General features: G+C 38.3%; 1 non-coding gene across 1 annotated transcript; it reads left to right on the forward strand.

Annotated features, from left to right (window-relative positions):
* Nucleotides 1-9,157: 9,157 nt before the first annotated feature.
* Nucleotides 9,158-9,264, forward strand: LOC128285808 (small nucleolar RNA R71). Its single transcript, XR_008276356.1, has one exon. It is a non-coding gene; the product is annotated as a small nucleolar RNA R71 (small nucleolar RNA).
* Nucleotides 9,265-9,845: the final 581 nt, after the last annotated feature.

A 9,845-nucleotide genomic window follows, 5' to 3' on the forward strand; every position in this document is an offset into this window, starting at 1 on the left:
AATGTTGAACTGTATGTATAATTAGGAATACTATGATAGCATGTCATTCATTGTATGTTGCATTGCATTGGGTTGGGATGGTATTGTTGGAGGAAGTGTACTGAAAGGCTTCTTGGCCAAGTATACTGGCAGCTCAGCTACAAATTTCTATCTATATGCCGGATTCAGTACTACCTGGAGTGTAGGGATGGGTGGGTTGATTTAATCCCCACATGAAGTGTAGGGTTGAACGGAGATGGTGTATAGAGACTGGTTGGGTAGGAATTTGTTATTGAATGTTGCATGACTGTTTCTGATACTGAGATGGGCTTAGGCCCTACTACTGATTGAATACTGTACTGAGATGGGCTAGGGCCCAAACTTTTACTGATATTGAAAAGGGCTTAGGCCCAGGACTGTTTTAGCTGTGCACCATGATTTGTTATTGTTTGTTTTTTATGGGATTACACACTAAGTTTATGTAAACTCACCCTTTTGTTTAAATGTGTAGGTAATCCCCTGTCTTGACAGATCGGTACAATAGAGGACTCGATGGTGGCTACACATATTTTAAACTATTTTGACTTCAATTTTGGTATTTAATTCTTAAGTATTTTTTGGGTTAATTTTAGGTGTAAATTGGACTTTTGGATTGTTTGACTAAAAGTTGGATTTTAAACTCTTTATGGTTTTTCTTTTAAACTGTAAAACTCAACGAACAAACGGTTTTCTCTAAAACAAATGGGTTTTTCTTAAAATGGACTGATTCACCTAATTAGCTCGATTTTTCATAAACTAAATGATTTCTGAAAGCTTCCGCAACGAATTGTGTTTTAAAACGATTGATTAAATAAGTAAGGATTTTGTGATCAACAAGAGTAAACAAATGAAAATTATTTTATCGTAACAACTTAGTTTCAAACACTATCATGTGACATCCCCAGATTCAGCCATAACGTCTAGGCCGGGTTTGGGGTGTTACATTTAGTGGTATCAGAGTTAAGTTACAAAACTCGACTGTGGATTTGGGTTTAAAACTTAGTTTTTGAGAACTAATTTTCAAATGATTTGAAATATTTGATTGAGAATGTGGTACACTGAGTCTCCGGAGCCGATTCTGTAAGTATTCTGAAACTGATTTTTGTTTAATAGTGGAAATGTTATGATATTCTGAAATTACTGTAGTAGTATACTGTGAAAAAACTCTAGGTAGTGTATACCGGGACCGTAGTGAGACTGATAGAGACCGAGGTTTACGAAAATTAATCTAGATTACTAAAACTGTTTACATAAAACATCTACTAATAAATACTGGAACCATAACTGATTCATAAAATTTGTAATACAGATAAATTTGTCTAGACATGAGCGCACAAAGTATCCACGGACGGGGTACTAGAGGCCATCGTAGAGGCCATAGAAGGGCTCGAGCTGGGTCTTCATCTTCTGGCAATCTGCCTAACTTGGATACTAGTGAGACGTCGATTTCACCTGTGACTAAGATTGGGTCTCAGAACTGCATGGCTAGGGACGACACATTGTCTCTAGCTATGCTCAGGATTTTAGAGAAGGTCACTGGGCCCAATACTGGATCTGGGAGTCGAGGGTCGGTCACGAAATGAATCCGGCCCAATAGAGCTGAGCTTTTTATGGGTGTCACTAGAGTCACCCTCTAACATGGCTGAGTACTGGATAGAGGCTGCGGAGAGGATTATGAGTGACTTACATTGCACCCCTAAGTAGAAATTAATGGGTGCAGTTTCTCTGTTGCGAGATGTGGCATATCAGTGGTGGCTTACTGTTAAGGAGGGCACTCAGCCCGAACGTCTGACCTGGGAGTTCTTTAAGATATCCTTCCAGGGGAAATATACGGGAGCCAATTACGTAGATGCCCATAGGAGGGAGTTTCTAAATTTAACTTAGGGGGATCGATCAGTGACCGAGTACGAGGTTGAATTCCTACGACTGAGCCACTATGCGTAAGGTGTGGTGGCGACTGAGTATGAGCAGTATGTTCACTTTGAGGATGGCCTTAGAGATAACTTACGGGTTTTGATAGCTCCGCAGAGGGAGCGGGATTTTTTTGCCCTGGTTGAGAAGGAGAAGATCGCCGAGGAGGTTAAGCGTGTTAAGCACTAGAACCGTGACATAGAGAGAGGTAAGAACAAGAGGGATTTGGAGCCCTCGAGTTTTGTACAGAGGCATAGGAAAAAGGCTAAAGTTGATGGGCCAATTATAGTTGGGCCCCCTGCTGCTACTATTGGACTGCAGCCATGTACTGATTGTGGTAGACACCATTATGGTGAATGTTGGAGGAGGACTAGGGCTTGCTTGAGATGCAGGTCGTTGGATCACCGTATTGGGGAGTGTCAGGGTACTGGGACTAAGATCCGATCAGATGCAAGCTCAGGGTACTGGTACTCCACAGCCACAGAGGGTAGTACAACAGTCACGGAGAGGCCGTGGTCAGGCTAGGGTTGGTAATGGTATGGGTCGCGGGTAGAAAGCACCTCGCAGAGGTGCTGGACAGACTGAGGCGAGGCAGCCTGTCTTAGTATATGCTGCTCATCCCCGAGAGGACCGAGACGTTCCAAACATCATCGCTAGTACATTTTTTATTTTTAATGTACTATGCATTGCATTGATATATATAGGATCCACTCACTCTTATATTGCCTGCTCTGTTACTGGGAATCTAAGATTATCGGTTGAGAGTACTTCTAGTGAGGTCATGGTACTTAGCCCGTTGGGGCAATCGGTTAGGGTTAACAAACTGTATAGAGATGTTCCTTTAGAGGTTCAAGGGACGGTATTTCTGGCTGACTTGATGGAGCTTCCGTTTGGGGAGTTCGATATGATATTGGCGATGGATTCGTTAGGGATAAATTTTCCTAACATTTATGGACTTTTCTATCAAGATTGCGTATAACAAGAGCATCCGTTCCATCGAGATGGTGGAACTATGTGAGATATGCATAAAACTGTAGCGAACGAAAGAAAACCATACCTTTGCTACTGGTTTTAGGTATTCCCTTCGGCAGGGATGGCTCCCATAATTTCTTATAATCCACTGGGATCTCGAATTTGTCACAACATCAAGCACTTGTTGAAGAAAATCCCAATTTATATGGTTCATCATAGGGTAGTACTCATCTTCTTCAACATCAGGTAAGTTAAACAAATCATTGATGGACTTAGAAGTAAAAAGTACCTTTTTCTTTCGAACGATGAACTCAGTAGCATATTACATAGTCAAACTAGCATAGAATTCTCGAACTAGTTCATTATCGAGAAGTGAACGAGCATCACAAAATCGTTCCCACTTGAGAGCATTGATTTTCTTTCTAAAAAGTATAGGAACAACCATCAAATCATTACTCTTCAAGTTATAACCTTTTCTCGGCATCATAGGTTGATGCTTGAAGATTGAATCAAATCTCTCTTTCACTTCTTCATAGATTAAAATTGGGTTTTCAAGAGTAGTCTTTGAAGGTTTGGTTCTTTTGCGAGACATGGTATCTTTTCTTGAGAATTTGGCGAAGTTTCTGTACAAAGGGGAAAAGAGAAATCGGCAAGGTGGGGAAGGACTTGTTAATACAAAAATCTTATGATGACAAGGATGGTACGGCGGCAACGATAGCGTGCGGCAGCAACAGGGGTGTGCAGCGGTAACGTTGGTGCTCCGGCAATCTTCTTACAGCGGCAATAGGTGAATTCGGCAAAAAGGGTAGAGAGATTGGGGTTTCTTTTGGGATTTAAGGCTAGCAACACAAGAAGGAGATTTTAGGGATTTTTAGGGTTAAGCCAATTGCTTTGAGGGATATGAAAAATAGTAGAATGAAAAGGAGCTTATATAGGGAAGAATTAGGGCAACATGTAGAGAAAATTTAGCTACATTAGGGTTACTTGGGCAGCAAGTAATGGGAGTGGTGGCAGAGTATGGATTTTTCCCTCCTTTTTGCTGTCTCAGACCTTAAACTCAGACTGTATTTATAAACTTACTCAAGAAAAAAAACTAATTAGTACTTGGGCCAAATTTGACGCCCTTTATTAACATAAAAATTTAAAATTTAAACAAAACAAATGAAACTTAAAAAATTTTAAATCTTAATTAGAAAATTTCTTTTTAACAAATTACATTAAATTAATTCCTAGGAGAGGTTGGAAGGGTCACAGCGGTCCCACTTAAGTTCCAATCTCCTTAAACAGAATTAATTAAATGCAATAAGTTAAGAAAATAAGTTCTAATTATTTATTTATTCACAAAATGAGTTCATGAAAAATCAACGGTCTGTTAATTTGAACGAGGATTCAACTCGCTCAACTTCACCATCTTAGTAGTGCTTGAGATGTTAACCATTAACTTTAAACGTACCTCCATAATTTTCATATAATTTAAGAGCTCCGTAAGGATAAACTCAGTAGATGGTATAGGGTCCTTTCCATCGGGATTTAAGCTTCCCAGGAAATAACTCCAACCGTGAATTAAACAACAAAACCTTCTGACCTTCTTTAAACTCACGAGGTTGTATATGACTATCATGCCATCTTTTTTTATCTTTCTTTACACATTTTGGCATTCTCATAGGAAAAAAACCTGAGCTCTTCCAACTAATCAAGTTGTAACATCCTTCTCTCATCGGCTTGCTTAAGATCAAAGTTCAACTGCTTCAATGCCCAGTGAGCTCTATTCTCCAACTCTAATGGCAAATGACATGCCTTTCAAAAGACTAACCGATAAGGAGTCATTCCTAATGGTGTCTTAAATGCTGTTTGATAAGCCCATAATGCATCTTTGAGCCTTCGAGACCAATCTTTTCTACTAGGGCATACTACCCTTTCAAGGATACCTTGGATTTTATGGTTCACTCTTTCAACTTGCCCATTAGATTGGGGGTGATAGGCAGTAGCAATCTCGTGCCTCACATCATATTTTTCAAGCAACCACTTAAGCATTTGTTCGCAAGGTGAGAACCTTCATCACTAATAATAGCTCATGGTGTCCCAAATCGTGTACACACATGCTTATGTAGGAATCCCATGACTATCTTAGCATCATTTGTAGGGTATGCTTCAACTTCAACCCACTTGGATACATATTCTACAACAACTAAGAAGTATTTGTTCCTATGCGAAGAAGGAAACGGGCCTAAGAAGTCAATGCCCTATACGTCGAATAATTCAATCTCCATAATTTTTGTCAAGGGCATCTCATTCCTCATTGATATATTTCCAGTCCTTTGGCATTTATCACAGTTCTTCACATAAGCATAAGAATCTTTAAATAGTGTAGGCCAAAAGAAACCTGCTTGCCAAATCTTTGTTATAGTATGTGAGCCACCAAACTGTCCTCCACTTAGAGATGAATGGCAATGATACAAGATATCATTAATCTCACTTTCAGCTATACACTTTCAGATTATATTATCTGTACATTGTTTAAAAAAAAATAGATCCTCCCAAAAATAATACCGACTATCATGAATGAATTTTTTCCTTTGTTGGTAAGTTATTTCTCGAGGAATTATTCCACATGCAAGATAATTGGAAAAATCAGCAAACCAAGGTGTTTCATGAATTCGACTTACCTCAAATAAGTGTTCATCTGGGAAATTCTCATTGATAGGCACACATGATCGAGTTACCTCATCTTGCTCTAACCTCGATAGATGATCAGCTATTTCATTTTCAAAACCTTTTCTGTCTTGGATCTCAAGGTCAAATTCTTGGAGTAACAGAATCTAATGAATTAGCCTAGGTTTTGCATCTTTCTTCGTGAGCAAGTATTTAATGGTCGCATGGTCAGTAAATACTGTAACTTTGGTACCTATAAAATATGAGCAGAATTTGTCAAAATCAAAAACTATAGCAAAGAGCTCCTTTTCAGTTACCGTATAATTGAGTTGGGCTCCTGTTAAAGTTCTACTTGCATAATAAATAGGGTGAAACACTTTGTTTCTTCTTTGACCCATCACAACTCCAATGACATAATCACTTGCATCGCACATCAACGCAAAAGGTAAGCTCTAATCAGGTGTAATGATTATTGGGGCTGAGATTAACCCCTTTTTTTAGATCTTCAAAAGCTTTCAAACATGCTTTGTTGAAATCAAGCACTGTATCTTTCTCTAACAACAAACACAATAGTTTAGAAATTTTCAAGAAATCTTTGATAAACTTTCGGTAAAAACCAGCATGACCTAAGAAACTTCTTACTCCTTTTACATTAATTGGGGCCGGTAATCTTTCAATTATTTCCACCTTTGCTTTATCGACTTCAATTCCTCTCTTTGAGATTTTATGCCCTAAGATAATCCCTTCCTTAACCATAAAATGGCATTTTCCCCAATTAAGGACAAGATTCGTCTCTTTGCATCTCTTCAGGTGTTACCAAAAACAGAAAAATCATCCATGAAAACCTCAACAAAATTTACAACCATATCAGTGAATATTGCCATCATGCATCGTTGAAATGTTGTAGGTGCATTGCATAAACCCAAAGGTATTCGCCTAAAAGAAAACATGCCATATGGACAAGTAAAGGTTGTTTTATGTTGGTCCTCCGGAGTTACAGCTATTTGGTTATATCCCGAATAGCCATCTAAAAAATAATAGAATTCATTACCTGCCCATCGATCTAACATCTGATCCATAAAAGGCAACGGAAAATGGTCATTCTGAGTGGCTTTATTCAATTTTCTGTAATCAATACAGATTCTCCAACTAGTAATAGTTCTAGTTGGAATCAACCCATTACGCTTATTTTCAAAAATCGTGATTCCACCTTTCTTTGGCATACACTGCATCGAACTTACCCATGAACTATTTGAAATAGGATAGATGATTCCTGCATCTAACCATTTGATCACTTCCTTTCTCACAACTTCTTTCATAATAGGATTGAGCCTCCTTTTCCCATCAATTCAAGCTCTTTCACCTTCTTCTAAAATAATTTTATGCACGTAAAAAGAATGGCTTATACCTCTAATATCAGTTACGATCCAACCAATTACTTTATTAAATTTTTTTTGAACAAAAATTAGTTGCTCCTCTTGATCTTTTGTCAGTTTTGCTGAAATAATCACAGGCAAAGTGGAACAGTCACCTAAATAAACATATTTCAAATGGGAAGGAAGTACCTTTAGTTCAAGTTTAGGTGGTTCTTCAATTGACAACTTGGGTTGCACAAATTCTTTGACTTATAACTCCAAAGGTTCAAATCGTGTGGATTGAATAAAATTTCTCAGATTGGCTTCCATCAAAGCCATGTTCTCTTCACCTTCTTCATCCTCCAAAGGGTCAAGATCTAAGGCTTTCTCCAATGGATCTTCTTCAAAATTGCTTTCCATAGAAACCAAGGTTTCTATCTCTTCCATAATTGAACACTTTTCTGTCGGATCAAGAAATTTCATCGCTTTAAGAATGTAAAAGGTTACCTGATTGTCTTGAACTCGTATGGTGAGTTCACCTTTCTGCACATTAATTAACGTTCTTCCTGTTGCTAAGAAAGGTCTTCCAGAGATAGTCGGCACTTCCTTATCTACTTCAAAATCTAAGACAATGAAATCAGTAGGAAAAATAAATTTATCGACTCTTACCAAAACATCCTTGACCTTTCCTTTGGGATATGCTAAAGATTGATCTGCTAGCTGAAGCGTCATAGTTGTAGGTCTTACTTCACCTATCCCTAGCTTATTGAAAATAGACTTAGGCATCAAATTGATACTCGCTCCTAAATCACACAAAGCTTTACCACAGTAAGATTCACCAATGTTATAGGGTATAGTAAAGCTTACTGGGTCTTTTAATTTCGGTGGTAGTTTGTTCTAGAAGAACGCACAATACTCCTTTGTTAAGGCAATAGTCTCATACCCACTCAGTCATTTCTTCTTGGAAAATATATCCTTCATAAACTTCACATAATTTGGCATTTGCTCTAAAGCCTCCACCAGCGAAATATTGATGTGTAACCCTAAACCCTAAACCCTAAACCCTAAACCCTAAACCATAAACCCTAAACCCTAAACCCTAAACCCTAAACCCTAAACCCTAAAACCCTAAAGCCTCCACCAGCGAAATATTGATGTGTAACTGCTTCAGAACATCCAAAAACTTCTTGAATTACACCTCATGTTTTTGATTGTGTTGCTACAATCTTTGTGGATATAGAGGTGATGAAACTTTCGGGTGAATCAGATAACTCTTCTGAATAGGTAGATCTGCATCCAAAGAAGATGTTAAAGTATCTGAATTCACTAAGTTAGGACTTACCTTGTCAGTCTTTGCAGATTTTGACATTTTTGGTGTAGGAATTTCAACAGTTGGTTGATTCTTCTCAACAGGCTTATCTTCGACATCAATCAATCGGGGTTCCAGAATTTTACCACTTCGCAATGCCACTGCCTTGATATGTTCTTTACCCAAATTTCTTGGATTCTCAGTATTGATCGGCAGGGTTTGTTACGGTTTGTTACGAAGCTCTGTAGCTAACTAACCCATTTGGTTTTCCAAATTTTTCAATTTTACTGCTTAGCTTTGGATCAAAGCGTCATTTTTTGCCATGTACTATTTCAACAAGTTCTCCAAACTATTTAATGCCTCAGCTTGAGGTGGTTTTGGAGCTTGCTGATTAAACCCTTGAGATTGGTTGGGTCTATGCTGCAATAAGTTGTTATTCGGTCTATTTCCTTGGTTACTCCAAGAAAACTTAGGATGATTACGTCGTGAAGGATTGTAGAAGTTAGATTGGGGTCCTTGTCCACTCCTATTTTGATATTGGTTCCCTATATAGCACACTGACTCGGGATTTGATGGAAAATTCTCAAAAGAATGACCTTCCCTACAGTACATATAGGAAACTACTTCAAACAGACTATGTGGCTGAGCTACAAAATTATTAGCATTATTAGCGGTAAATTGTTTTAACATAGAGGAAATAGACGATACCTGAGCTGATAACAAAGTGAGGGCGTCAACTTTATGAACTCCAGCTACACGTCGTCCTAAATCTGTTTGATTTGTTGGCCATTGATAGATATTACTCGCAATCCTCTCAATGATCTCATAGGCCTCATTATAAGACTAAGACAAAATTGTACCATTCGCAGAAATATCTACCATCAATCTTGTATGTGCATTGAGACCATTATAGAATGTCTCGAACTGTATATAATGAGGAATCCCATAATAAGGACACTCATGAAGTAACTCCTTAAATCGCTTCCAAGCCTCATACAAAGACTTGTCATCTAATTTTTGGAAAGTTGTGATCTCATTCCTCAACTTAGCATTTTTTCTAGGAGGGAAATACTTAACCAAAAATCTCTCTGCTAATTCTTGCCAGGTAGATATGAAACTTGGTGGCAATGAATTAAGCCATGCTCGTGCTCAATCTTACAATGAGTACGGAAACAATTTCAACCTCAACGTGTCTTCAGCACACCAGCTATCTTGAATGAATCACCCACCTTCATAAACAATCGAAGGTGGAGATGTGGATCTTTCGTGGGCATACAACTAAATTGGTCCACCGTTTGGAGCATTTGGAACATCATTGGTTTCAATTCAAATTGGGTTGCCTAAATATCTGGTCTTCTAATTCCTAGATTTAACTTACTGAAAAGTGGCACAGCATATTGTCTGATGCATCGATCCCCATCATCGGTAATGAGGATGAGATTTTGTACACAATGAGTTTCATTACCTTGGTCTTGATTCTGATTTCCATGGTCCATCTCGACTTGTCTTTGAGCTATTCGTCACGTCTTCTTTGTCTAAAAGTTCGCTCAATTTCAGAGTCTACAAGGAGTAAAGCGATAATTCGATCTATGCTTATAAACACCTGAAAAGAAAATCACAAAATTAAA

Source organism: Gossypium arboreum, chromosome 12 (assembly GCF_025698485.1).
Source record: "Gossypium arboreum isolate Shixiya-1 chromosome 12, ASM2569848v2, whole genome shotgun sequence".
NCBI classification, from domain to species: Eukaryota; Viridiplantae; Streptophyta; class Magnoliopsida; order Malvales; family Malvaceae; genus Gossypium; species Gossypium arboreum.